This window comes from Hyperoodon ampullatus (genome assembly GCF_949752795.1).
Source record: "Hyperoodon ampullatus genome assembly, chromosome: 4".
In the NCBI taxonomy this organism is placed as follows: Eukaryota; Metazoa; Chordata; class Mammalia; order Artiodactyla; family Ziphiidae; genus Hyperoodon; species Hyperoodon ampullatus.
The window spans coordinates 49,566,437-49,593,936 of record NC_136917.1 but is presented as its reverse complement, the minus strand read 5'-3'; the positions used below and the strand labels follow the sequence as shown (position 1 = coordinate 49,593,936).

Sequence of the window (27,500 nt, the reverse complement as noted above, 5' to 3'; positions counted from 1 at the left end):
TGAAGTATGGAGAGTGGAAGAAATATTGAAGATGACCTGGGGGTTTCATTCAACAAATATTGATTAAGCACCAACTATGGGTTGGGCATTCACTAATATAGGTTTAAGAGGGAACGTAAGTACAGTGGTAAAGTTAGCAGACACATGTATTCTTTCATGGAGCTAACATTCTCGGGAAAGAGATGATAAATAACTGTAACAAATGAGTCAGTGATAAGGGGTATGAAGGGGGAGGTAGGAACGGAAGTTAGCAGACTGGAGGAACCCCTAATCTCTTACCCACATGCCCAGTCGCCACCTTCTACACTTGGGGACGAAGAGGCAGAGACAGCAGTCACCTGCTCAAGACCAGACTACACCCAGCTGGTGAGAAGCAGAGTTGGAAGTGAACACTGTCTTCCTGCAAAGCCAATCCTTTCTTCACAGCCCCTCCCGATGAAGGGTCTATTTTCCTATCATGGTCTAGCCCTTAGACCCCAGAATCAAGGGAGGGAAACAGCGCTCAAGCACCCCCTTGTTGGCCGCAGGACACAGGGTCCCATCCGACCCCCTTCACAGCCCAGGACCCAGGGAGAAGCCCGGGCGGGGCGGGGCCTGGACACGCGCCGGCGCGTCCAGCAGGTGGCAGCAGCGAGCGGCCGCGCCCCCTGCGCAGCCACCCCGAGAGCCCGCATCATGGATGTCGAGCTCTCCTATTTCGCTTTGCTCGCCTTGGAATTCGAGACCCCAGACGAGGACCAGGATTCATGAACCGGTCGCAGGGGCCCGGGCAGGGGCCTCTGGCTCCCGACGCTGGCCGAGAGGTGGGTCCTGGGGCGGGTAGCTGCTCGCGGCGCCCGGGTGGGGACGCCCTGCCCGGCGGAGCCCGGCGCCCCGCGCGCTGCCCCCGCCCTGCCTCCCTGTGGTCCACACCCCCTTTGGGCTCCCGAGCCGCTGGGCTGCAATAGTCGGGGTGCGCGCGAGCAGGCGCTGCCAGCCCTGCTTCTGCCCGGCAGTCGGGTCCCAGGAGCGCGCGGACCCGGCGCCCGCGTCCTCTCTGCCTCCTCCTCCTTCCCGCTCTCACCTGCGCCTATTAGCCCCCTCGCCTTCAAGGCCAGGGGCTACAGCCCAGACTGAGAGGGGGACAGGAGAAAGAGAGAGAGCACCTGAGGATACAGAGCTGACACTGGACTACCCTTCTCACCCCCAGGTGATGAGTGAGGTCGGAAGATCGCAAGATTTAAAGGAAACTGGGGCCAAAAAAATGAAATAAAAGGCATTCAGGTTAGAAAGGAAGTAAAACTATCTCTAGTGTCAGGTGACAATCTTATAAGTGGAGTCATAAGGAATCCAATTTTTAAAAAACTATTAGAACTAATAACAAGGTTAGTAAGTTTGCAGGATATAAAAACAATGTACAAAAATTAGTTGTTTTCAATAAACTAGCAATGAACAATCCAAAGATGAAATTAAGAAAACGATTTACCAAAGCCCCCAAAATAATAAAGCACTTAGAAATATATTTAACAAAAGAATGCAAAACTTATACTCTGGGAACTACAAAACATTGTTGAAAGATATAAATAAATGGAAAAACATCTCATGTTCATGGATTTGGAAGACTTAATACTGTTAAAATGGAAATACCCCCAAATTAATCTGCAGATTCAATGCAATCCCTATCAAAAGCCCAGAAGCTCCCTTTTTTAATAGAAATTGACAAGCTGATATTAAAGTTCATATGGAGACTTTAGGAAACCAGAATAGCCAAAGCTATTGGCTATAACAAAGTTGAAGAAGTCACAGTTTCAAAAGTTATTATAAAGCAATGGAAATTATGACAGTGTGGTACTATCTAAGGATAAATCATTGTAATAGAATTGAGAGTCTAGAAATAAACCCATGTACCTATAATCAATTGATTTTCCACAAAGGTGCCAAATCAATGGAGGAAAGAATACTCTTTCACCAAATGGTGCTGGGACAACTGTATGGCCACATGCAAAAGAATGAAGTTGGGTCATTACCTCACATCATATATATAAGTTAACTTACAGTGATGGAAACATAGCCTTGCTTTTGACCAAGGAGGCCCTGATTTATTTTGGCAATGAGGCAGCTATTGGCCTTCTGAAGGAAGTGTCAGGCTTTGGCCCTTTAAAAGACTGGGAAGAAAGAGCCCATACTTTCCCTGCTGTCCTGCCTTTGACATGATATCTATAACATTCCAGGACTGGCTCTGACCACCCTCTCTGAGTATTAGAATGTCAGACTTGCTGCTGAGACTGTGCTGTAAGCTGAGACACTCCATGGTAAGCTGATGTGGTCACCAGCCTTCCATTCAAATAATCACAACCTTCTGATACTGAGACTTCTATCCTACTCTCAACCACGTTATATCTTCAAACCACAGTAGCATTAAGAGGTTGGATGCACCTGGCTTAATATTCTCTCTGCTTCCACTGGACATTTGACAACATGCTCTGTGTAGCCCTGGATGTTTCATACCAATTATACCCATCAACTATTATCCAGGTCACCAACTCAACTGTGACCATAGCTCCAAATTCTTGGTAGCACTGGAACAACCCTATTCACTTAAAAGGACCCTATTGACCTTGAAGGGCTTGGACCTTCAGATGATACTAGGAATATAGTCAGCTGTTATGCAGATGTTATAACAATATGAGCAACCTGCAGAGAAGCAGGCGTACTCTGATTTCCTGTCTCTTCCCTGGACCCAAAGAGAGCATCTCACCGTGTCACTGAAGATGATAGAGTTCTTGCACATGAATTAAGGCCATAGAACTGCCACTTTCTGCGCTTCACACTGGGATGTATTGGAAGACCATCAACCCACATTGCTCATCGCTGAACCCTGACTCATCATCTCATTGATTCATAATGTATCATGCTCCCAAGTAAGAAAAGCTGTTACTGGCTCATGAGTGCAGAACTGAACTGAACAATTGCTGAGTAGATCAAAGCAGGAATGAAAGTGCCCCTCCCAAATGCACCTTTTTTCACGAAACACAGCAAAGCCCTTCCCTTAACCCTGTCTTTTCCATGAAACTACATAGTCCCCACTTTCATGGGAAATGTAGAAGAGGTTACCATATATGTAAAGTTAGACCATTAAATGACATTATAGTTAGGCGATTTTAGCAAAATCTGGGGACAGGTGACAGAACGTTGAGAAACCATGAAGCAAGGCTGACTCTAGTCAGAAGGAAGCTTGTACAAATGTTACAACAAGTTCATTGTAAATCATCAAGAAAAGAATAGAATTGCTAAGGGATGGGAAGTGGGGTTGAAAGAATGTCAGGGGGCTGGAAGAAAATGATCATAAACAATAGAGATCTTTATGCCCACCCTGCTAGGTTCCAAGCTTGGCTAAAACTAACCTTCCTACTATAGTGTTGATGTAGAAGTAAAGAATTTTCAAACTATGTCTTTTAGAAAGTATCCAGTCTAGAATATATCTAGATAGTTTTGAAAGCCCCATCTGGATCTAAAAAGATACTGGGGGTTTTTTGTTTGTTTTGTTCAGAATCATTTTTAAAAAGAAATATAACTTGGAGCTCAGTAATTCAAAGCTCAAAGATCACTTACTGAGTGCTTATTTTGAACCAGGCACGACATGACTGCTTCATGTATATTATCTCATTTAATCCTCACAGTAGTCCTGTGAGGCAGCACTGTTATTCTTCCCTTTTTACAGATGGAGAAACTGAGGCACAGAGAGATTAAGTACTTGCCAGAGTCACACTGCTAGTCTGTTGTAGAGCAGGGTACAAGAAGAGCTGCCTGTTTAAACCAAGGTAGAGGGAAGGGTTTCGAGTGGGGAAGGGTCAGTAACCCTGTCACTTCTCCTTCTGCCCCCACAGCTCAGAGGACCCTGTTTGAAAACTTCTGATAAGAAAACCAGAAGATAAACTGAATGGCTCAATGTCAAGGTAGGATAAAATGTTACAAAGATAAATATTTTAATACACAGTTAGCTTTAAAGAAAGAAAGGGAAATCCGTGGGAGCCAGAAACAAGTGCGGAATTCAGAGTCCTACAGGTTCATGGGAGGAGATGCCATGGGGACCCTGAGGGTTCTTAGCCTGAATGCTGGTCCTCAGAGCTGGACTGGTCTTCTAATGCCCACCCCCGCACCCCCCCTTATTAGACATGACCGTGGGCCTATGTAAAGCAGGAGAGCTGGACATTTGCTCCCTGCGTGAAGCTTGAAGCCTGAAAGTGTTGTTTTTCCATCAAAAAGGAATTAGAAAACTTACTTCCACCTTCCAAGGAAACCCTGAAGAAGCCATGCATCTGTGAGGAAAAAATCAAACCTCCAGACTCGCTACTTGAGAAAGTGTAGGATCTGAATTTACCCTGCACTCTCCAGGAATCCCAATCAGGGGAGTAAGTGATTAAAACTGGCCCTTGGATGTTGATTCTCTAGGAAGACAACAGAAACAATTGCAAAAACTACTCTATAAGGATACTTTCACAGTGCAGGGCTCATGAGAAGCCCCCCCACCCTTTTTTCTTTTAAATGTTGAAGACTCATTCAGGGTAGTTCATAGTTAAAGAGATACAAATACAAAAGGAAATTAACTACCTGGAGAGAGGACCAGCAGTTGTAACCAGCCAGTGAATTAGCATAGCAAGAATGGTAAATAAAAGAACTGGAAATGAAAGAGACCTAAAATAAGTGTGTTAAAGTAACTTAAAACATTTTTAAAATTAGGAACCATAATGAAAGAACAGAGCATTATGGACAGACAAATTTGATAAATAGCCAAATACAACAACCAAAAATTTTTTGATAAAATTGGATTTGATAAAATACAAATTTGATTTAAAAAAAGACACATTTGATAAGTAACCTAATAACAACTCCTAGAAACAAACAAAAATGCACTGCAATTAAAGATCCACTGGATAGGTTAAATACAAGATTCAGCACAGCAGAGGAAAAAAAATCCAGGAACCTGAACACAGATCTGCAGCAATCACCCAGAATGTAGCTGTAGAAACTACAAAAGGATTAACCAAGCAAGACAGAACAGAATGAGAGGCCCAACATAATCTAATAGAACTCCCAGAAGGAAAGGCTGAAAGGGGAGTCAGTACTCACAGGGAAAATGACTGAGAATATTCCAGAATGAAGACATGAATCTTCATACTGAAAAAGTACATTAAGTTCTCAAGAGGGTAAATAACAGTAAAAGATTTTTTTTAACATGATTTCTATTTCTCTAAAGGTTTTATCTGTTCTTGTTTTTCTTCCCAGTCCTTCTTTCTGGGTTTAATTTCTATTTCGTCTAAGTGTTCGATTTTATAGAATGAAAGAATTAAATGAAAATATAAGAATATAAATTAATAAAATAAAGAATATAGAAAGAAGGAAATAACAATGACAAATGACAAAATTAATGAAATTCTATGTTTTTTTTTTTTTTTTTTTTTGTGGTATGCGGGCCTCTCACTGTTGTGGCCTCTCCCGTTGCGGAGCACAGGCTCCGGATGCGCAGGCTCAGCAGCCATGGCTCACGGGCCCAGCCGCTCCGCGGCATATGGGATCCTCCCAGACCGGGGCACGAACCCGTATCCCCTGCATCGGCAGGCGGACTCTCAACCACTGCGCCACCAGGGAGGCCCTGAAATTCTATGTTTTAAGAACTTGTTTTCGGGGCTTCCCTGGTGGCACAGTGGTTAAGAATCCACCTGCCAGTGCAGGGGACACGGGTTCAAGCCCTGGTCCAGGAAGATCCTACATGCCGCGGAGCAAGTAAGCCCGTGCGCCACAACTACTGAGCCTGTGCTCTAGAGGCCACTCGCAACAACTAGAGAAAGCCCGCGTGCAGCAACGAAGTCCCAACGTAGCCAAAAACAAACAAAACAAACTCGTTTTCAAGCTGCCGCTGCTATAAGTTAGTTACTGTTGCTGGGCTCTGCTTACTTCCATGACAGACAGGCTATTCCCCCATGTGTAGATCAGAAGTCAGCTTCTGGGGCAGTTTTACTCTCAGTATACTGCCCATGTGGTCAGAAAAGCCTTCCAGGGGAGGTACACCAGCACAGGGAGGGAAGCTGGGGGAAGAGGATGGAGGCTTCAGCAAATGCTGGACCACCTTCAGAAACCTGACCCCAAATGAACATACACTAAGAGTGACACCCAGTGGCCCGATCACAGGGACAGCACAGCACACAAGGCTGGTTCCCAGGACTTCCACACCCTGGCTGCTGCTGGTGGCAGGTTGTTTGTGGGGTTTTCCTCCAATTGCTGTGTTTCAGGGTATCTGTAATCTACAGAGTGATTTCTAGAGTGTGCAATGAGCCAGTTTCCCTCTCTTCTCCTTCTCCCACCCCTCCCTGTCTCCTGTCCACTTTCCCCTTCCCTACAGAATGCACAGTCCCTGGTGCATGGGGTCCCACGGGCGACCAGGTAGAGGCCAACAGGCGACTCTGTGCAAGTAAGGAGTAGGTCTCCTGCCAGCACTGTGATACAGGGGATGATATTCTGCAGGGTGAGTGTATCCTGTACAACTAAGCCAGCTAAAATATGATCAGTTTAATTTAGTAGTACTGGGTTACTGAAGTTCAGGGTGGGGTATAAGATACTGGAGTACCAGGGTAGACAATCCATTCTATCACAAAAAGGCCTCAGTGAGGCCTGGTTAGGTCTGCCTCACTTCTGCAAACAGGACTGCAGTTATCTTTCTGAACTCTTTAGTAACTGCTAACTTGGAGATTATACTGCAGAGATGCTGGCTGAGATGCAAAACCCCATAAGAACATTATAAAATCAGACACCTCTCCTACCAGCTAATTAAAATCATGTCTCAAAGCTCACCACCAATAACCACAATAATAATAAGAACTAATATATATTGATGATACACACACACTGTGCCAGGCGCCATTCTAAGTGCTTTATATGTATTAGCTCATTTAAACTTATGACAGTCCTATTAGGCAAGTACTAATATTTTATACACATTTTACAGATGAGAAAACTGAGATAGAAAGATAAATTAAATTGTCCAAAGTTACGGAGCTGGTAAGCTAACAGAGACACATGATGTTCTCACATGGCCCCGAAATGCCTTTCAGGCAGCCTGGCTCTGGAACTATGTAAACCATTAAGCTGCACTGTATGCGAATGACCTCCCAATGGCCAGTCCCAAAGGCCTTTCCTCTGTCTACCCGCTTTACCTCTTTGAGGCCTGCGACAGTGTTAACCATCCCTTCACCTCCCTGGTGGCTGGTTCCTTCCTCTCAGCCTGCTCCTGTCTCTTTTGCTATGTTTTCTTCCTCTGTTCTGTAAATAGAGGCATCCTCCCAGTTCTTCCCCACCAAGCCTATTTTCCAGTCTCTTTATTCTTTCTCCCTTTCACCGGGACCTTGGTTGCAGCACTCATTGGATTTAATGTCAGGACGCTGGAATTCCAGACCCAAGGCCTTAGGTTCATCCCTTTCACTCCTGGGTTCCTCACTTCCCCCTGCAGTAAAGTGAGGGGGTGGTTTAGAGCAGTGATTTTCACCTTGGCTGCACACTAGCCCCACCTGGTGGTGGGATAGGAAGAACATGAGAGTGTTAGGGCTGGGGGCAGCTAGAAAATTCCTAGAATGAATGTGCTTTCCTAAGTTAGGAGATATAAGTTGTTTTGAAATTATCTTTACATTTATTAACATGTTATGGGTCTCCTTAAATGCTTAATGAGATGTCCAAACCAAATTCAGCCTCTTCTAAAACATTCAGGATGGGAATGCTCCAGACTTAGAAAGTTGAGTGCAATCTCCTGGTGCCTTCCTTAAAGTTCTTCTGCCTTGGGCTCAAATTCCCATAAAATGGACTGCACACAACCCACACAAGAGCCAGAGTTTACTCCAAAATTGATGCTTGCCCTACGTTCTTTCTCATCCTATGGCCAGTAAGCTTTTTCTTGTAAAAAGCAGACTGAAAACTACGAAATTCTAAAATTCTAATAATTTCTAGCCCTCTAAGCACACTTATAAACATGATTTATATGTACTGATATTTTCCTTCTTCTAGGCTTGATCTCTAAGAGACAAATACCTGTTTCTTTTTGTTCTGGCTATTGTGGGTCCAGATTTGGCCCTTGGGTATGTATGATGACTGTGCTGCTTGCACACGTTAATGTGCAAAAAATTTGCCTGAAATCATGTTAAATGCAAGTTCTGTAGGTCTGAGGTGAAGCTCCCAGGTGATCCTGAGTTTTCTGGTCTATGGACGACACTTTGAATAGTGAGAGTCTGTAGTGTTCACTGGAAGAGATGTTAAGTGTGGAGAACAAAAGATCTCCAAGACTGTAGTGGAAAAATCTCTCCCTTATTCCTTTCAAACTTGAGCCATCTTGACCCTTTACCCTTTGCACAAAGTCGCTTCCTGCGTAAATCTACATGAAGCCACTATTTTCTGGAAGATGTTAAACATGTATCACATCAGGCGGCATCCCCTTGCTTTGCTTGGTTTTGCTCTGTAACCGTAACTTTCCTGTCATGATTTGTCCTCCATGGAGAGTGTAAGTGAGCCATTTCCCAACACAGCAGTACTGGTGCTGTGCCCCAGTATCCTTACTTACCTTCTGCAAAACCCTGCAGCCTAAGCCTGCTGTAAGCAGATAATTCCCATCTCCTACCCAAAGCTATGGAGTAGAATATCTGGTACTTCTATACTCTGAACTGCTTCTTTGCTACTCCTCAAAGCTAGTTCCTTATTTTTAAGAAGCCGCCAGTCTCATTTAGTAGGTGATCAATAATTCTTTGCCAGCTTTGATTGGTTATCTAATAAAGAAGGGTCTCCCTGGAGACAAAGAAGCCAAATTCTTCATATGGCATTTCAGAGGAATGGTTAACATTTATATTTATTTACAGACTATTTGAGATGTTTCAAAAGCCAACCAGCCATGTCCTCTTCAGGGATTTACTTCTTGAAATTTTTAGAGCCAGATTAATTCTTTAATGACAAGTCCTACAGATTGGCTGAGCTGGGAAGTGGCTGTCTCTTGGCCCGCCTGCTCCATGCTTGCCCAAAATTCTGCTTCTGACTGTAACTAGCCATAGTCCAAAGGTCCCTTCTCCTCATGGTCAGGTCATTTTATCAAGAATCAGCCAGTTGACCAGCGTGTGACAGGTGACAGAATCTCAATTCAGTGAAGCTGAGTAAAGAGAGAGAGAGAGAAGCTCCAGCCTCTGATCAGAGGAGAAACGGTGAAGGAAAAGATAACTGAGCTGTACCTTGGAGGATGCAGTCAAGCCTGACTGAAGATGTGAGGGAGAGCATAACAGTGGTGGGAAAGAAATGTCTGAAGACTTGGCAGTCAAATGTGCAATGTAGGTTTGACTGATAATACAGAGTCCGTATCAACTGTGACCAAAATAATGGTATGGAATGGAGTATAATGAGTCATGACACGGGGGTGAGAATGGCAGCCAGACTGTGCAACTTTTTATATGTCAGCCTGAAAAGGTTTAAATTAACCTTCTAGGCAATGGAGACTGATGGAAGATTTGTAATTAAGTAGATGTCACAATTAAAGTTAATGTCCTTACAAAGATGTATTTGGTTGTGGTGTCTAGATCATCTGCAGATGAGGTATGAGTTTGAGCATGAGTCATATTCTCCCACAAATTTGATCTGTTTTGGTAAAAGTACCATGTAAATGAGAAAAAATGTCTATTCTATAGGTATAGGATTTAGTGTTTCATAAATATTAATTATGTCAAAATGAGCAAGTGTTTTTCAGGTCATCTTTATTTTTACTGATTTTCTGTGTTCTTTCAATTGTGTGTTATTTTGTTGTCCTTTTAATTGCTGAGAGAGGGTGTTAAGATCCCCAGTCGTGATTATAGAATTTCTGTTTCTCCCTTGATTCTCTCAATTGCTTCTTTGTATATTTTAAAGATCTATTATCAGCACACACATTACTGATTGTATGTCTTTTCATGTACCATTTCAGCCACTTCAGCCTTCTTATGCTTACACCTTACATGATATCTTTTTCGATCCAATTGCTTTTAACCTATCTTTGTATGTAAAATATGTATCTGGTGAATAGCATACAATTGGGTCTCACTTCTTAAAAATCAATTCTGACGTTCCCTGTAGTGTTGTTTTACAGGCTTCTAGCTCCCATGGTTTGTGATGAGAAGTCAGAGGTCTTTGGAATGGACTTTTTTAAGGAAAAATTATTCATGACACTTGTTAAAGACTTTATTCAAGAAGTAACTACTGCAGTGAGGTTTTGCAGCAGGGAAGAGAGATCAGGCTCAACTCCAAATACGACAAGGACAAGTGGAGACTTATAGCCAAGGAACAGGATGGGGTCAGTAAATGGAAAATTACTAAGAGGAAAAAATCCGGGATAGGGGGATTCTTGCTGAAGCCATGCCAGGGTGATAAGATATTGAGGATTGGGGATGAGGAATTTTTTTTTTTTTTTTTTTTGTGGTACGTGGGCCTCTCATTGTTGTGGCCTCTCCCGTTGCGGAGCACAGGCTCCGGACACGCAGGCTCAGCGGCCATGGCTCACGGGCCCAGCCGCTCCGCGGCATGTGGGATCTTCCCGGACCGGGGCACGAACCCGCGTTCTCTGCATCGGCAGGCGGACTCTCAACCACTGCGCCACCAGGGAAGCCCGGGGATGAGGAATTTGATCAGATATGGAGAGTGATCAGACACTGAGTGAGGGATTTTGCTAAACTGACTCAGCAGGATTCTTGCTAAAACTGGACTAAATGGACCAAGGACAAATCCCGCGCTTGGATCCTAGTCAGAAAGAGGACTCAAAGGCGCTTGATTCAAGTTTGGTCAAAGGAGAGAGTCTGTCATATCCCACTATGTGTAGTGGGTCTTTTTCTCTAGCTCTTTCAACATTTTCTCTTTACCTTTGGTTTTCAACACTTTGACTATTATGTGATTAGATACAATTTTCTCTAATTTCTCTTGCTGAGCTTCTTGGATTTGTGTCTTTGAGAGAGTGTCTGCCCCGTTCTCTCTCTCCTCTCAACTGGGGACTCCAGTTACACAATGTTAGATCTTTTGTTATTGTCTCCCATGTCCCTGAGGCTCTGTTCATTTTTTTAAGAATTTATCTTTAGAGTAGTTTCAGGTTTACAACAAAATTGAGAGGAAGGTACAGAGATTTCCCATATACCCACTGCTCACACACAAGCATAGCCTCGTGCACTGTCAGCATCACTCACCCGAACAATACTTTTTTTTTTTTTTTACCAAGGATGAATCTACATTGACAGAGCATAATTACCCAAAGTTTATAGTTTATCCAAGTGTTCATTCTTGGTGTTGTACATTCTATGGGTTTGGACAAAGTGTAATGACAAATATCCATCATTATAATATCATACAGAGTATTTTCACTGCTCTGAACATCTTCTGTGCTCTGCCTGTTCGTCACACTCCACCCCCAACCCCTGCAACCACTGATCTTTTTCTTGTCTCCATGGTTTTGCCTTTTCCAGAGTGTCGTATAGTCAGAATCATATAGTATGTAGCCTTTTCAGATTGGCTTCTTTCACTTAGTAATACGCATTTAAGGTTCCTCCATGTCTTTCTGTGGCTTGATCGTTCATTTCTTTTTAGCACTGAATAAACTACTCTATTGTCTGGATGTGCCACAGCTTATTCACCTACCGAAGGACATCCAGTTTGCTTCCAAGTTTTGGCAATTATGAATAAACCTGCTATAAACATCTTTGTGCAGGTTTTTGTTTGAACATAAGTTTTTGACTCCTTTGGGTAAAAACCAAGAAGTGTAATTGCTAAGTCATATAGTAAGAGTATGTTTAGTTTTATAAGAAACTGCCAAACTGTCTTCCAAAGTGATTGTACGATTTGCCTTGTCATTAGCAGTGTATGAGAATACCTGTTGTTCCACATCCTCACCAGCATTTGGTGTTGTCAGTGTTCTGGATCTTGGCCATTCTAATAGGTGTTTAGCGGTATACTGATTTGCATTTCCCGATGACATATGATGTGGAGCATCTTTTCATATGCTTATTTGCCATCTGCCTCTCTTTTTCGGTGAGGTGTCCATTAAGGTCTTTGGCCCATTTTTTAACTGGGTTGTTTGATTTCTCGTTGTTGAGTTTTAAGTGTTATTTGTATATTTTGGATAACAATCCTTTATCAGATGTGTCTTTTGCAAATATTTGCTCTTAGGCTGTGGCTTGTCTTCTCATTCTCTTGACATTGTCTTTTCCAGAAGTGGAAGTTTTTAATTTTAATGAAGTCCAGCTTATTATTTCTTCTATGGGTCATGTCTTTGGTATTGTATCTAAAAAGGCATAACTATACCCAAAGTCACCTAGGTTTTCTCCTATGTTATCTTCTAGGAGCTTTATAGTTTCACATTTTACATCTAGGTCTGTGATCCATTTTGAGTTAATAACTGTGAAGAATGGAAGGTCTGTGTCTAGAACAGATACAGGTCTAGATGTTCCAGCACCATTTGATGAAGAGACTAATTTTGCTCCATTGTACTGCCTTTGCTCCTTTGTCAAAGATCAGTTAACTATATTTATGGGGGTCTATTTCATGGGCTTTCTATTCTGTTCCATTGATATACTTGTCTTTTGCCAATACCACACTGTCTTGATTACTGTAGCTTTATAGTAAGTCTTGAAGTCACGTAGTGTCAGTCCTCCTACTTTGTTATTCTCCTTCAATACTGTGTTGGCTATTCTGGGTCACCAGATACATGAAGGACCCAAAGTCCTTCTCAAAGCACAACGCAGCCTTTGATATCCTGGCTGCAGCAGGAGGCCCAGGGAGGATGGAAGCGGCAGCCCAGCCTTCAGGACCCGTAGTCCTTGCACTGACTGGGAAGTAGAGCTCCTCCCTGCCTCTCTGCAGATTGCTTCATACCTATCAGGCTGTGGCACATTGCACCTGTTCTAGGATTGAGATACACAGTTTGGTTCCTGTGGGTGCAGCCAAGGCATGGGAGGAGGGCAGAGAGCATCCCAGGATTCAAAGCTGCTATTCTTGCTCCCTCCCTGACTGGCTTGGCCCACACTGACTCACCTGCCACTGGGAAAGGGGTCCCCACCTAGCCTCTGTCTGCAAACACCTCCCCTGGCTATCTGGGTGAAGCTGGAGCCGGAAGCATAGCATCTCACCTCACCCCCAGCAGCATCAATGAGCCAACCCCCAGCACTGGCTCCCAGTCTTTGTCAGAAGGAATCCAGGAATCACCTGATGTAGCCCAGCACCTCACAGGTGAGAGGATGGAGGACCACGTATGTTAAGGCTATGCACGAAATCTAGTTGCATGAAACAAACCTCATTTGCTTTTTGGATAGTCGGCCGAGCAGGGGGATGCAGTTGACATAGTGAGCTGAGCTTTAGAAAAGCCTCCCATGAGATCTTTCAAATGAGATAGAAAAAAATATGGGTTGAATACAAATAAGGTTAGACAGATTGATGACTGATTTAAAGACTACTAATAAATTACTTAATGCTTCCTTGGATGCTATCTTCAGATCAGGTTCTTAGTCGCAGCTCCCGTTCCATTCCAGGCCAAATTTTAATAGTCTTGGATGATGGCACAAATTCATTCCTTTAAATAATATTGAATGGGTGCCTACTCTGTACTGGGCACTCATGGCACTGTTGAGTGAAAACAGAGCCCCTGCCCTCACAGAACCCAAAATCCACTGAGGACTTAGAGGTCAATCAGAATATAACACAAATGGCTGTACAGTAAGAGCTGTGACAGGGAGGAAGGTCAGTACTGTCAGAGCACATCAAAGGAGACTTTCGTCTAGGTGGGGAAAGCAAGGAAGACTTCCCTCCAGAAGTGACTTTTAAGCTAATTTCTGAAAGATACCTAAGAGTTACAAAGACAAGAGGGAAAAGTATTCCAGAGAGAGAGACCAGCCTGTCCCTCTGAGGCCCTGTGCCAGGAGGGAATATGACTAGTGTGAAGCAATGAAGGGCCAGTGAGCCAAGGGTGCAGGGAGCCACGAGGAGCTGCATTCATCTGCTGGAATATAAGCTCCATGAGGGCAGAGAATTTGTATTATTTTGCTCACAGCTGTGTCCCCAGTGCCTAGAGCTGTGCTTACCACATCATAGGTATTGAGAAATATTGAGTAAATGAATGAATGAATGAATGAATAAATGCTGATGAGTGTATAAGAGATATGAACAATAGAAATTTTGTAAGGTTTTAGGCAATGGGATGTTGGGAACTGTTTTGTAAAGATTAGCCTGGCTTCAGTGTAGAGAAAGACTGGAGGGGATGGGAATAGGTGTGTGTGACCAGCCAGGATAAGCATTCCATTTCTGGATGGAGATCAAACTAAGCTGGGGTACTGCAGAGAGAACAAAGTGAAGAGTATTGAGAGGTGTTTAGGGGACTTGGTGAGGAACACCTGCACATGAGCTGGGAAAAGCCATTGGTGAGGGGAATTTGTATGGAAACACAAAAGATCCCGAATAGCCAAAGCAATCTTGAGAAAGAAAAACGGAGCTGGAGGACTCAGGCTCCCTGACTTCAGGCTATACTACAAAGCTATAGTAATCAAGACAGTATGGTACTGGCACAAAAACAGAAATATAGATCGATGGAACAGAATAGAAAGCCCAGAGATAAACCCATGCACATATGGTCACTTTATCTTTGATAAAGGAGGCAAGAGTATACAATGGAGAAAAGACAGCCTCTTCAATAATTGGTGCTGGGAAAGCTGGACAGCTACATGTAAAAGAATGAAATTGGAACACTTCCTAACACCATACACAAAAATAAAATGGATTAAAGACCTAAATGTAAGGCCAGACACTATAAAACTCTTAGAGGAAAACAGGCAGAACACTCTATGACATAAATCACAGCAAGATCCTTTTTGACCCACCTCCTAGAGAAATGGACATAAAAACAAAAATAAACAATTGGGACCTAATGAAACTTAAATGCTTTTGCACAACAAAGGAAACCATAAACAAGACCAGAAGACAACCCTCAGAATGGGAGAAAATATTTGCAAATGAAGCAACTGACAAAGGATTAATCTCCAACATTTACAAGCAGCTCATGCAGCTCAATATCAAAAAAACAAACAACCCAATCCAAAAATGGGCAGAAGACCTGAAGAGACATTTCTCCAAAGAAGATATACAGATTGCCAACAAACACATGAAAGGATGCTCAACATCACTAGTCATTAGAGAAATGAAAATCAAAACTACAATGAGGTATCACCTCACACCAGTCAGAATGGCCATCAATCAAAAAATCTACAAACAGTAAATGCTGGAGAGGGTGTGGAGAAAAGGGAACCCTCTTGCACTGTTAGTGGGAATGTAAATTGATACAGCCACTATGGAGAACAGTATGGAGGTTCCTTAAAAAACTAAAAATAGAACTACCATATGACCCAGCAATCCCACTACTGGGCATATACCCTGAGAAAACCATAATTCGCAAAGAGTCATGTACCAAAATGTTCATTGCAGCTCTATTTACAATAGCCAGGACATGGAAGCAACCTAATTGTCCATCGACAGATGAATGGATAAAGAAGATGTAGCACATATATACCATGGAATATTACTCAGCTATAAAAAGAAACGAAATTGAGTTATTTGTAGTGAGGTGGATGGACCTAGAGTCTGTCAAACAGAGTGAAGTAAGTCAGAAAGAGAAAAACAAATACCATATGCTAACACATATATATGGAATCTAAGGGAAAAAATGGTTTTGAAGAACCTAGTGGCAGGACAGGAATAAAGATGCAGACGTAGAGAATGGACTTGAGGACACAGGGAGGGGGGAGGGTAAGCTGGGATGAAGTGAGAGAGTGGCATTGACATACATACACTACCAAATGTAAAATAGATAACTAGTGGGAAGCAGCTTTATAGCACAGGGAGATCAGCTCAGTGCTTTGTGACCACCTAGAGGGGTGGGATAGGGAGGGTGGGAGGGAGACGCAAGAGGGAGGAGATATGGGGATATATGTATATGTATAGCTGATTCACTTTGTTATAAAACAGGAAGTAACATACCATTGTAAAGCAATTATACTCCAATAAAGATGTTAAAAAAAAAAAAGCTACAATGAGGTATCACTTCACACGGGTCAGAATGTCCATCAATCAAAAAATCTACAAACAGTAAATGCTGGAGAGGGTGTGGAGAAAAGGGAACCATCTTGCACTGTTGGTGGGAATATAAATTGATACAGCCACTATGGAGAACAGTAAGGAAGTTCCTTAAAAAACTGAAAATAGAGCTACCATATGACCCAGCAATCCCAGTACTGGGCATATACGCTGAGAAAACCATAATTCAAAAAGAGTCATGTACCACAATGTTCATTGCAGCACTATTTACAATAGCCAAGACATGGAAGCAACCTAAGTGTCCATCGACAGGTGAATGGATAAAGAAGATGTGGCACATATATACAATGGAATATTACTCAGCCATAAAAAGAAACGAAATTGAGTTATTTGTAGTGAGGTGGATGGACCTGGAGTCTGTCATACAGGGTGAAGTAACTCAGAAAGAGAAAAAAAAATACCTTATGCTAACACATATATATGGAATCCAAAAAAAAAAAAAAAAGGTTCTGATGAACCTAGGGGCAGGACAGGAATAACGATGCAGATGTAGAGAATGGACTTGAGGACACAGGGAGGGGGAAGGGTAAGCTGGGACGAAGTGAGAGAGTAGCATTGACATATATACACTACCAAATGTAAAATAGATAGCTAGTTGGAAGAAGCTGCATAGCACAGGGAGATCAGCTCAGTGCTTTGTGACCACCTAGAGGGGTGGGATAAGGAGGGTGGGAGGGAGATGCATGACGGGGGTGGGGGATATGCGGATATATGTATGCATATAGCTGATTCACTTTTTTATACAGCAAAAATTAACACAACATTGTAAAGCAATTATACTCCAATAAAGATGTTAAAAAAAAAAGCCAATGGTGAGGGGGGACAGAGGGTGCACAGGAAAAAACAGAATTCACCATTGTCTCAGAAAGTTTGAAGGAAATGTCACAGTAAATAACAAGCAAATAAAATACATGTAAAAATGTTAACTCAAAATACACTAAAAAATACGACACAAGTACAGCTGGGGAAATGGCTAAAAAACAACACATACCACATACAAGAAACACATCAGAGTTTTAGGTACTCTCAAGTTCCAAGCGTGAATTATCCTTAAATGAGGCTACCAAACATTAATGCAATTTAGACCAAACAAGGAGACTTACTGTGTAAGAAAACAAAATGGCAAATTCTGCTGTACTCTGGGCCCTCTGATGGGACCATGCATTCAGCTGTAGGTGACAGGTATTAAAATAGACATTTATCAACTGGAACTTCCTGAGAAAAGGGCCATTAATAGTAAAGCAAGTCAGTACATCAAGGAATACCTCCGTTAACAGAGGACCTTTAACAAACATGAGAAAAAACTCAGAGGGAATAGTCACATTTCAGTGCTTAAAGTCTCTCATGAGAGTGAGAGATTGTACTTCTTTGGTCTCTGGGAGTTTAATCCAGGGTGGGTGTTACAGGAACACAGATTTCCACTTAGTGACAGAAAGTTTTCTAAATCAATCTGTCCCAAAATAGAAGCCTGGAGTCTTCCTGTAGGGAGAGTAAGCAGATGCAGGCTGTGAGAAGGCGGGTCCAGGTCATGAAACACAGGGCCTGTGCTTCTGGCTGCTTGGATTCTGAACTTGATTCTCAAAGCTACGTGGAAGCCTCAGGAGCATATTAAGGAGGGCAGCAGCCTGTTCCAGTTTATATGCTGGGAGGACCAGTTCAGTGTTATGGGTGCTCTGGGCGTTGGCCTCATGGGAGTGGTCAGGAGTGTCCAGAGCATGCACCAGCTCACACCCAGGTCCTGATACTCTGACTGGGATTGCATTTACCTATAGATCAATCTGGGGAGAAATGACATCTTGACAACACTGACTTCCGATCCATGTATGCAGTACATCTCTCCATTTTTGTAGGTCTAGTTCAATTTCTCTCATCAATGTTTTGTAAATGTGAGCATATATATCTTGCATGTATTTTGTTAGACTTACCTCTATGTATTTCATGTCTTTTGTACTGTTGTAACATATCGTTTGTAGAGTCTTTAGGATTTCCTACACAGATAATCATGTCATCTGCAAGTGAAGACAATTTTTAGTCCTTCCCTTCTAATCTTAATACCATTTATTTCTTGTTCTTGTCTTCTATACAATTTTGAATAGTTGTGAGAGTGGATATCCTTGCCTTGTTCCTGATCTTAGGGATAATCATTCAGTCTTTCATACACTAAATATGATGTTAGCTATATTTTCTTTTTTTTTTCTTTTAATTAATTAATTTATTTATTTATTTTTGGCTGCGTTGTGTCTTCGTTACTGAGCACAGGCTGTCTCTAGTTGTGGTGAGCGGGGGCTACTCTTCATTGTGGTGCTTGGGCTTCTCGTTGCGGTGGCTTCTCTTGTTGAGGAGCACGGGCTCTAGATGCATAGGCTTCAGTAGTTGTGGTACATGGGCTCAGTAGTCGTGTTTCACAGGCTCTCGAGTGCAGGCTCAGTAGTTGTGGTGCACGGGCTTAGTTGCTCCGTGGCATGTGGGATCTTCCCGAACCAGGGGTCGAACCTGTGTACCCTGCATTGGCAGATGGATTCTTAACCGCTATTCCACCAAGGAAGTCCCAGCTATACATTTTCATAGTTGATCTTTATTAGGTTGAAGAACCTCCCTATTATCTCTAGTTTCTTGAGAGATTTTATTATGAATGGATGTTGAATTTTGCTAAAATGCTTTTTCTGAATCTATCGAAATAATCATTTTTCTTTTTTTATCTGTTGATACAGTGATTACATTGATTAATTTTCTTTCCTTTTTTGATTTGTTTTCAAATATTGAGCTAACCTTGCATTACAAGGATAAAACCACTTGTTCATTATGTGTTATCCTTTTTATATATTGCTGGATTTAATTTGCTAATATTTTGCCAAGGGCTTTTGCATCTATGTCAGTGAGGGATATCTGGGCCATAGATTTCTTTTCATGTAATATCTTTGTCTGCTTTTGGTATTAGGTTGATACTGGATTCATAAAATAAATTGGAAAATATTCCATCCTCTTCCACTTTTGGAAAACATCTCTAGAATTGGTATTATTCTTTCCTTAAGTGTTTGGTAAAATAGACCACTGAACTCATATGGGCTAGGAGTTTTCTTTGTTGGAAAGTTTTTAGCTACAAATTTAATTTTTTAATAGGTATAGCATTGCTTGGACTATCTGTTTCTTCTTGAGTGAGCTTTGGGAGTTTGGGTCTTTCAGGCAATTTTTCCATTTCATGTAAATTCTCAAATTTATTAGTATAAAGTTATTCATAATATTCCTGCATTAACTTTTTAATTTCCATAGGATCTCTAAAGTCTTCTCTTTAATTTCTGATATTGGTAATTTGTACTTTTTCTCTCTCTCTTTTTAAATTGAACATACTGGATATTTATAAATATAAATTATAGTTTAATGGATTTTTCTCTACTGTTTTTCTGGTTTCTATTTTGTTGATTTCTGCTCTTTATTTCCATCTTCTGATTCTTTTGTATTTAACTTGCTTTCCTTTTTATAATTTCTTAAGGTGGCAGCTAAGTCTCATTGTAATGAGACTTTTCTTCTTTATGAGTAATTAACGTCCTACATGTTCCTATAGCATTTCTTTAGCTATATCACACATATTTTTATAGGTTGTGTTTTCATTTGTCTAACTCAAGTATTAGGATCTCCTTTATGATTCCTTCTTTGATCCATGGGTAATTTATTTATTTATTTTTATTTTATTTTTTTATTATTAGTTTCTGCTTTAAAACAAAGTGAATCCGTTATACATATACATCTGTTCCCATATCCCTTCCCTCTTGCGTCTCCCTCCCTCCCACCCTCCCTATCCCACCGCTCCAGGCAGTCACAAAGCACCGGATCCATGGGTAATTTAGAAGTGTATCTTTTTATTTCTAATTATTTAGAGATTTCTGGCTGTATCTCTCTCTTATTCATTTCTAGTTGAATGCTGTTATGGTCAGAGAACATGCTTTGTATTATTTTGGTCCTTATAAATTTGCAGAGATTTATTTTGTAGCCTAGAATATGACTTATCTTGGTGAATATTCCATGTGTACTTGAAAAGAATGTTTACTTTGCTATTGTTAAGTGTTCTATACATGTTAATTAAGTCAAGTTGGTTGAAAGTGCCCTCGGTGTCCTTCAGGTCTTCTTCAGGAGTCATATAATCATAACTATGTATGCACCTAATAATAATAGAATTTGAGAATACAAAAAGTAAAATGATATAACTTCAAAAAGAAAAAGAAAAATCCACAATTATATCTGGAGACATCAACATCAACACTAATTGATATAACAAGTAGATGAAGAGAAGTTACAAGAAAAAAGATTAAAAGAAGTAGATATTCAACCCATATTTCTCCATCATCAGTATCACATCATTATCATTAAACATTTATTGTCTCCCTGGGATATGTTTCACCATCAGGGGTTGCAAACTCCTGTGTCTACAAGGGCCAAGCAAATGAGTAAGTTAGTGGAGTTGGCTGGGTGACACAAGCTTTATAGGGGTCAGGGAAACAACAGGAAGAGGTACAGCCCTGGTGCGACGGACATGCCCAGTCTAAAGAGGAAAGCCCTGCTTGGCTGTTAGAAAATAAGAAACACAATGTGAAATATGACCAGACCCAATTTGGCATGGAAACCAGAAACCTACATCTTAAGTGAAATATCCCCATTTTTTTAATGTTGGAAAGATAAATCAAAATAATATTTGAAACACTGTGTGGGCCAGTACTTTAGTACAAATAAACTTTCCTGCAGGCCAAGTCCAGCCCAAGGGCCTCTGCTTTGCAACCTCAGGTATAAATGCTAATTCTTCCCCTTGGAGAGTTCACAGTTTAGTTGGAGTAATGAGTTATGCACTTGGGTTATACATTTCAAGGGAAAACATGGTGGGATCCATTGAGAGATAAGAACAAAGTGGAATATATTCAAACTTTTACTCATTCAACAAACATGCATTTATCACCTACCATATTCCAGGCATTGTTCTAGGTAGTGGAGATTCATCAGTGAAAAGAACAGATGAAATCCTTGCCCTCAAGGATCTTATAGTCCAGTGAGAGGATAAAGATAGTGAAAAATCACAAATAAATAAGTAATGTAGTGAGTTATAAGAGGATATGTACTATTTTTTTAATTAAAAATAATAATAAAGATTGGAACTGCCAGGGTAGAGGGGCTGCAATTTTTATGAATATTAGGACAGAGAGAGATGTGGTCACTGAGAAGGTGACAACTGAGCAGAGGTTTAAGGACATGAGGAAGGGATGCATGAATATCCGGAAGAACAGCATGCCAGCAAAGGGAAGATCCAGTGCAAAGACCCTGAGGCAGGAGTGTGCCTAGCATGCTAGAGGAAGCCCAGAGTGGAAAGTGTTGCTTGAACAGAGTGAGCCAAGGTGAGGAAGTGATCAAGTAATATAGAAAGCAGAGAGCACCTTAAAAAGGAGTAATTGAAGAGTGTTAAGTAAAAAGGCTATTTACAAAGCTGGGCACAGAGTTAAGATAAATCAGCAAGGTCAGGGGCTGGAGAGGTAGCAATACCTGGATATCTTTAGCACTCCTGGGCCAGAAGGGGGCAGCAGAGAGCAGGATTTCTGGACCTGGGAGGGCTGGCTGTAGGAGAGGGCTGCTGGCAGATGTGGTCTTTGGTGAAGCAACACAGTCATGGCCACAACCAGGCTTAGCAAGAAAAGAAACAGAGGGCTAAATACCCCAACCTCTATCAGTTCCCGTTTCCCCATCCTGTACCAGTGCCTGCCATCGACTGATCAACTCCAAGCCAAAAGCGGTGGAGCATGTTTGAAGATTCCTGTGGCCGGTCTCCTGGCAAAGAGAGGAGAGTGGAAAAGGCTGGAGAATGAATCTACAGGGACAAAAGAAGAATGTACAGGACAGAGAGTAGTGGGAGATGAAGTCAGAGAGATCTGACTCTGGTTTTAATGTCAGCTTTTACTCTAAGTGAAAGGTGGAGCCACTGCAGGATTTTTAGCATAAGATTGATATGATTTGACCTTTAATTTACAAAGAATCACTCTGGCTGCTCTATAGAAATTGACTGTGCAGGGCTTCCCTGGTGGTGCAGTGGTTGCGAGTCCGCCTGCCGATGCAGGGGATGCGGGTTCGTGTCCCGGTCTGGGAAGATCCCACGTGCTGCGGAGCGGCTGGGCCCGTGAGCCATGGCCGCTGAGCCTGCGTGTCCAGAGCCTGTGCTCCGCAACGGGAGAGGCCACAGCAGTGAGAGGCCCACGTACCGCAAAAAAAAAAAAAAAAAAATTGACTGTGGTTGAGAGAAAAGCAGGGGTACAGACTATTGGCCCTGACTTGGACCATAGTGGTAAGCAGTGGAGGTGGTGAGAAGTGTTCTGGTTCTAGATATATCCAAGTAGATCCAAAAGATTTCTATATGGATTAAGTGTAGGATGTAAGAGAAAGAGAAGCATCAAAAGTGACTAATGTTTTGATACAAGCAGCTCATGCAGCTCAATATCAAAAAAACAAACAACCCAATCCAAAAATGGACAGAAGACCTAAAGAGACATTTCTCCAAAGACAATATACAGATTGCTAGCAAACATGTGAAAGGATGCTCAACATCACTAATCATTAGAGAAATGAAAATCAAAACTACAATGAGGTATCACCTCACACCAGTCAGAATGGCCATCATCAAAAAATCTACAAACAGTAAATGCTGGAGAGGGTGTGGAGAAAAGGGAACCCTCTTGCACTGTTGGTGGGAATATAAATTGATACAGCCACTATGGAGAACAGTAAAGAGGTTCCTTAAAAAACTAAAAATAGAACTACCATACAACCCAGCAATCCCACTACTGGGCATATATCCTGAGAAAACCATAATTCACAAAGAGTCATGTACCAAAATGTTCATTGCAGCTCTATTTACAATAGCCAGGACATGGAAGCAACCTAAGTGTCCATCGACAGATGAATGGATAAAGATGTGGCACATATATACCATGGAATATTACTCAGCCATAAAAAGAAACGAAATTGAGTTATTTGTAGTGAGGTAGATGGACCTAGAGTCTGTCATACAGAGTGAAGTAAGTCAGAAAGAGAAAAACAAATACTGTATGCTAACACGTATATATGTAATCTAAAAAAAAAAAAAGGTCTGAAGAACATAGGGGCAGGACAGAAATAAAGACGCAGACATAGAGAATGGACTTGACACAGGGAGGGGGAAGGGTAAGCTGGGACGAAGTGAGAGAGTGGCGTGGACATATATACACTACCAAATGTAAAATAGATAGCTAGTGGGAAGCAGCCGCATAGCACAGGGAGATCAGCTCTGTGCTTTGTGTCCACCTAGAGGGGTGGGATAGGGAGGGTAGGAGGGAGATGCAAGAGGGGGGAAATATGGGGATATATGTATACATATAGCTGACTCACTTTGTTATACAGCAGAAACTAACACACCATTGTAAAGCAATTATACTCCAATAAAGGTGTTAAAAAAAAAAGTGACTAATGTTTTGGTCTGAGCACCTAGAAAAATGGAGTCGTCTTTAACTGAGATAGAAGAACCTGCAAGTGAAGCTAATTTAACGGAGGGATGGGTGGGTGGGCGATGGACATATTAAATTTGAGTCTATTAGATGTCCAAATGAAGGTGCTAAGTAGACAGTAGAATAGACTAGTTCGGAGTTCATAAGAAAGATCTGAACTGAAAATGTAAATTTGGGAATCATCAACAGAGGAATATATTGAAAATATGAGGTGGAAGAAACACTTCCAAATGGGAAAACAAAGAAGGCTTCATGGGAGGGAGGTGGCATGTAATGTGCATCTTGAAGGATAGAATTTTTTTTTCTTCCTCTCCCTCCTCTTTTGAAGGATAGAATTTTGACAGCAGAAATAAATGATAAAAGCATTCCAAGTGGAGGGAAAGCCACTAGTAATAATGCCAGGATAGGAAACTGGAGTCATGTTTGGGGAAGGCCAGTAGAGTTGGGAGGGGCAGTAGCCTTGCTGTTCAAGGAAGTCAGGGCAGAAATGGAACTAGAGCGTGGTTCCTCGCTTCTAGTTCATTCATGCATTTGTCATATACTCACCAAACAATTATTTACCACCTACTTGGCCTAGGGGCTATGCTCTGTTCTAAATATTATAATAAAAACACTTAATGAGCAGTAATTATGTACTCCATGCAAAAAACAAAACTTCACCATCAACAAAATGAAAAGGCAACTTGTGGAATGGGAGAAATTATTTGCAAGTCATATATCTGATAAGGGGATGATATCCAAAATATATAAAGAACTCATACAGCTCAATAGCAAACAAAAACAAAAACAAAAACAAAAACAAAAAACCCAAAGAATTCAACTTAAAAATGGGCAGAGGAACTGAATAGACATTTTTCCAAAGAAGGCATACAAATGATCAACAGATACACGAGAAGATGCTAACATCGCTCTTCACTAGGGAAATACAAATTAAAACCACAATAAGATATCACCTCACACTTGTTAGAGTGGCCATCATCAAGAAGACAAGAGATTAAAAAAATTCTGGCATGGATGCAGAGAAAAGGGAACCCTTGTGCACTGTTGGTGGGAATATAAATTGGTGCTGGCACTGCAGAAAACAGTATGGAGGTTCCTGAAAAAATTAAAAATAGAACTACCATATGATCCAGCAATTCCACTTCTGGGTACATATCTGAAGTAAATTAAGTCACTCCTTGAAAAGATAACTGCACCCCCATGTTGATTATAGCATTGTTTACAATAGCCCAGACATGGAAACAAGTTAGATGTCCACTGACAGATAAATGGAAAATGTTGATATATGTAATGGAATATTATTCAGCTATGAACGAGAAGGAAATCGTCTCATTTGTGACAAGATGGATGGACCTTGAGGGCATTATGCTAACTGAAATAAGTCAGACAAAGACAAACACTGTATGATCTTACTTATATGTGGAATCCAGAAAAGCCAAACTCATGGAAAGAGAGAACAGACTGGTGGTTGCCAGAGGTAGGAGATGATGGGGTGGGCAAAATAGGTCAAAGTGGTCATAAAGTACAAGCATCTAGTTATAAGATAAATAAGTCCGGGGATGTAATGTATGGCATGGTGACTATAGTTAACAATGCTGTTTTGTATATTTGAAAGTTGCTAAGAGAGTAGATCTTAAAAGTTCTCATCACAAGAAAAAATATTTTGTAACTATGTGAGGTGATGAATGTTGACTAGACTTATTGTGGTGATCGTTTTGCAATATATACAAATATCTATTCATTATCTTGTACACATAAAACTAATACAATGTTATATGTCACCTGTAGCTCAATAAAACTGGCAAAAATGTAATTTAAAGAAAGAAAAATAGAAGGACAGTAAAGCCAAAAAAACAAAAAGTAACTATATTTACAGAACACCAACTTTGTGCTGGATGCTCTTCTGGGCACTAGGCATAGACCAAGAAATGAAATGGACCAAGATCCCTACTATTGTGTAACTTTCAGAATGAAGTTTGTCCAGCTTTAGCAAAGACCCACCTGGCAAGAAGGGTCCCTTTCTGAAGGCTCACCTACAGCCCTAGTCCAACGGCCGCTTATCTCTCAACTATTTTCTACTCTGCCTTCCACATCAAGACTCCCAGATGCCAATTCTTTGGTTTTTACGACTAATGCTTTATCTAAAATTTTATATTTTCATGATGAAAACTTTTTATATTATGTGTAATAATATAAATACATTTTGATCAATTAAGTAAAAAACAAAAGAAAAGGATCTTCTCTTAATCCTTACAATGCCCCATAAGAAATATACTAACATTATCCCCAGTTTAGAGATCAGCAAACTAAGAGTCCGGGTGACTCACCCCAGCTCACCCGCTCACTGGGCACAGCAGAGTCAGGGCTTGAGCCCAGGAGGGGAACTGCGGGGCCCTGGTCCTCACCACTCTGGTCAGTGCCCGAAGCTCTGCCAGGAGGACTGATCCACGTCTGTGTGGTGTAGACACGCGGCTGTCACAGGTGCAGATAGGTCACCACACCACGGGCGAAGTGACGCCCAGACTTTCCTCTGCAAGGGGTGAAAGTGAGCCCTTGCCAGGGGTCAGCTGAGGAACTAGCCCAGCAGCTCAGGGAGGAGGCCTGGCTGCTGACCTGCTGACCGGGGCAGAGGTCACCACGCTGCCAGCTCTGACCTCACCCAGGACTGCGGACTGCTCTTTCCAAAACGTCAGTTTCCTGTTTCTTGGCTCCCACATCCAACCTGGGGTCAAGGGCAGGCAACCGACGCCTCACCCTGGAAGGTGAGCAGTGAAAGTGTCCTTACAGTAACGTGTCCACTCCCCAACTCCAGTTAAAGATAAAGAAACTGAGCCCTGGGCTTCCCTGGTGGCGCAGTGGTTGAGAGTCCGCCTGCCGATGCAGGGGACACAGGTTCGTGCCCCGGTCTGGGAAGATCCCACATGCCGCGGAGCGGCTGGGCCCGTGAGCCATGGCCGCTGGGCCTGTGCGTCCGGAGCCTGTGCTCCGCAACGGGAGAGGCCACAACAGTGAGAGGCCCACATAACGCAAAAAAAAAAAAAAAAAAAAAAAAAGAAACTGAGCCCTATAAAGACTAAGTCATTCGTTCAACACTTTTAGGCAATTCTGTGGCAAAGCCTCCCTCAGACCTCAAACCTCAGGACTCTCAGTTCAGCGTGCTTCCACAAAACATGACAAATTAATCAGTTCATGTTTTAAAATTAGGTTCCCTAGTGAGCAGGCTGGGATAGGATGGGGTGTGTGTGTGTGTTTGCCAAGTACAAGCCCAAGGTCTGACACTCCCCACCACTGCCAGGGAAGAGAATTTCTCCTCAGTCCAGCTTATCTTGAAGAGGAAGTCAGGTTTTCAGGGAACGGGAGAGCAAGGGGGAGCCCTTCCATCCAGCGAGTCCACCTCAGGTGTCTTTCCTGGGCACCTGGGCACCCACAGCCTGTGCAGCAGCATGGCTGGGAATAGTGAGAAATGGAAGGAACCTAAATGCCCATCAGTGTGGAGGTGGGCAAATAATGCTGGTGCATTTAGTCAGCAGCGAAAAAGCATGAAGCAGGTCTAGATAGAGAGTCAAGGGAAGACCTCTAAGACATATCTGAGGCAAAAACTGAAGAAACCTGTATATAGCACATACAGTGTGGTCCCATTTACGTACAGAAGCACGCTATATATATGACTTCGGATGTATAGGAAAGGGCTCACGTTGCCTGATGATGGCAATTTGTTCATTCATTCCACAGATGCGCATCGAGTGCCCTCCCTGTGCCCCTCACTGGGCTGGATGAGGGATCAGCAGTGAGCAGGGCAGACAACATCCCGGCCTCCTGTAGCCCAGTGAGGGGGTGGGG

General features: G+C 42.1%; 1 long non-coding RNA gene across 1 annotated transcript; it reads left to right on the top strand.

The window, feature by feature from the left end:
- The first annotated feature begins 674 nt into the window (after positions 1 to 674).
- LOC307051066 lies at positions 675 to 27,500 on the top strand. The gene is made up of 3 exons (XR_013810821.1): positions 675 to 803; positions 3,867 to 3,935; positions 27,393 to 27,500. It is a non-coding gene; the product is annotated as an uncharacterized lncRNA (long non-coding RNA).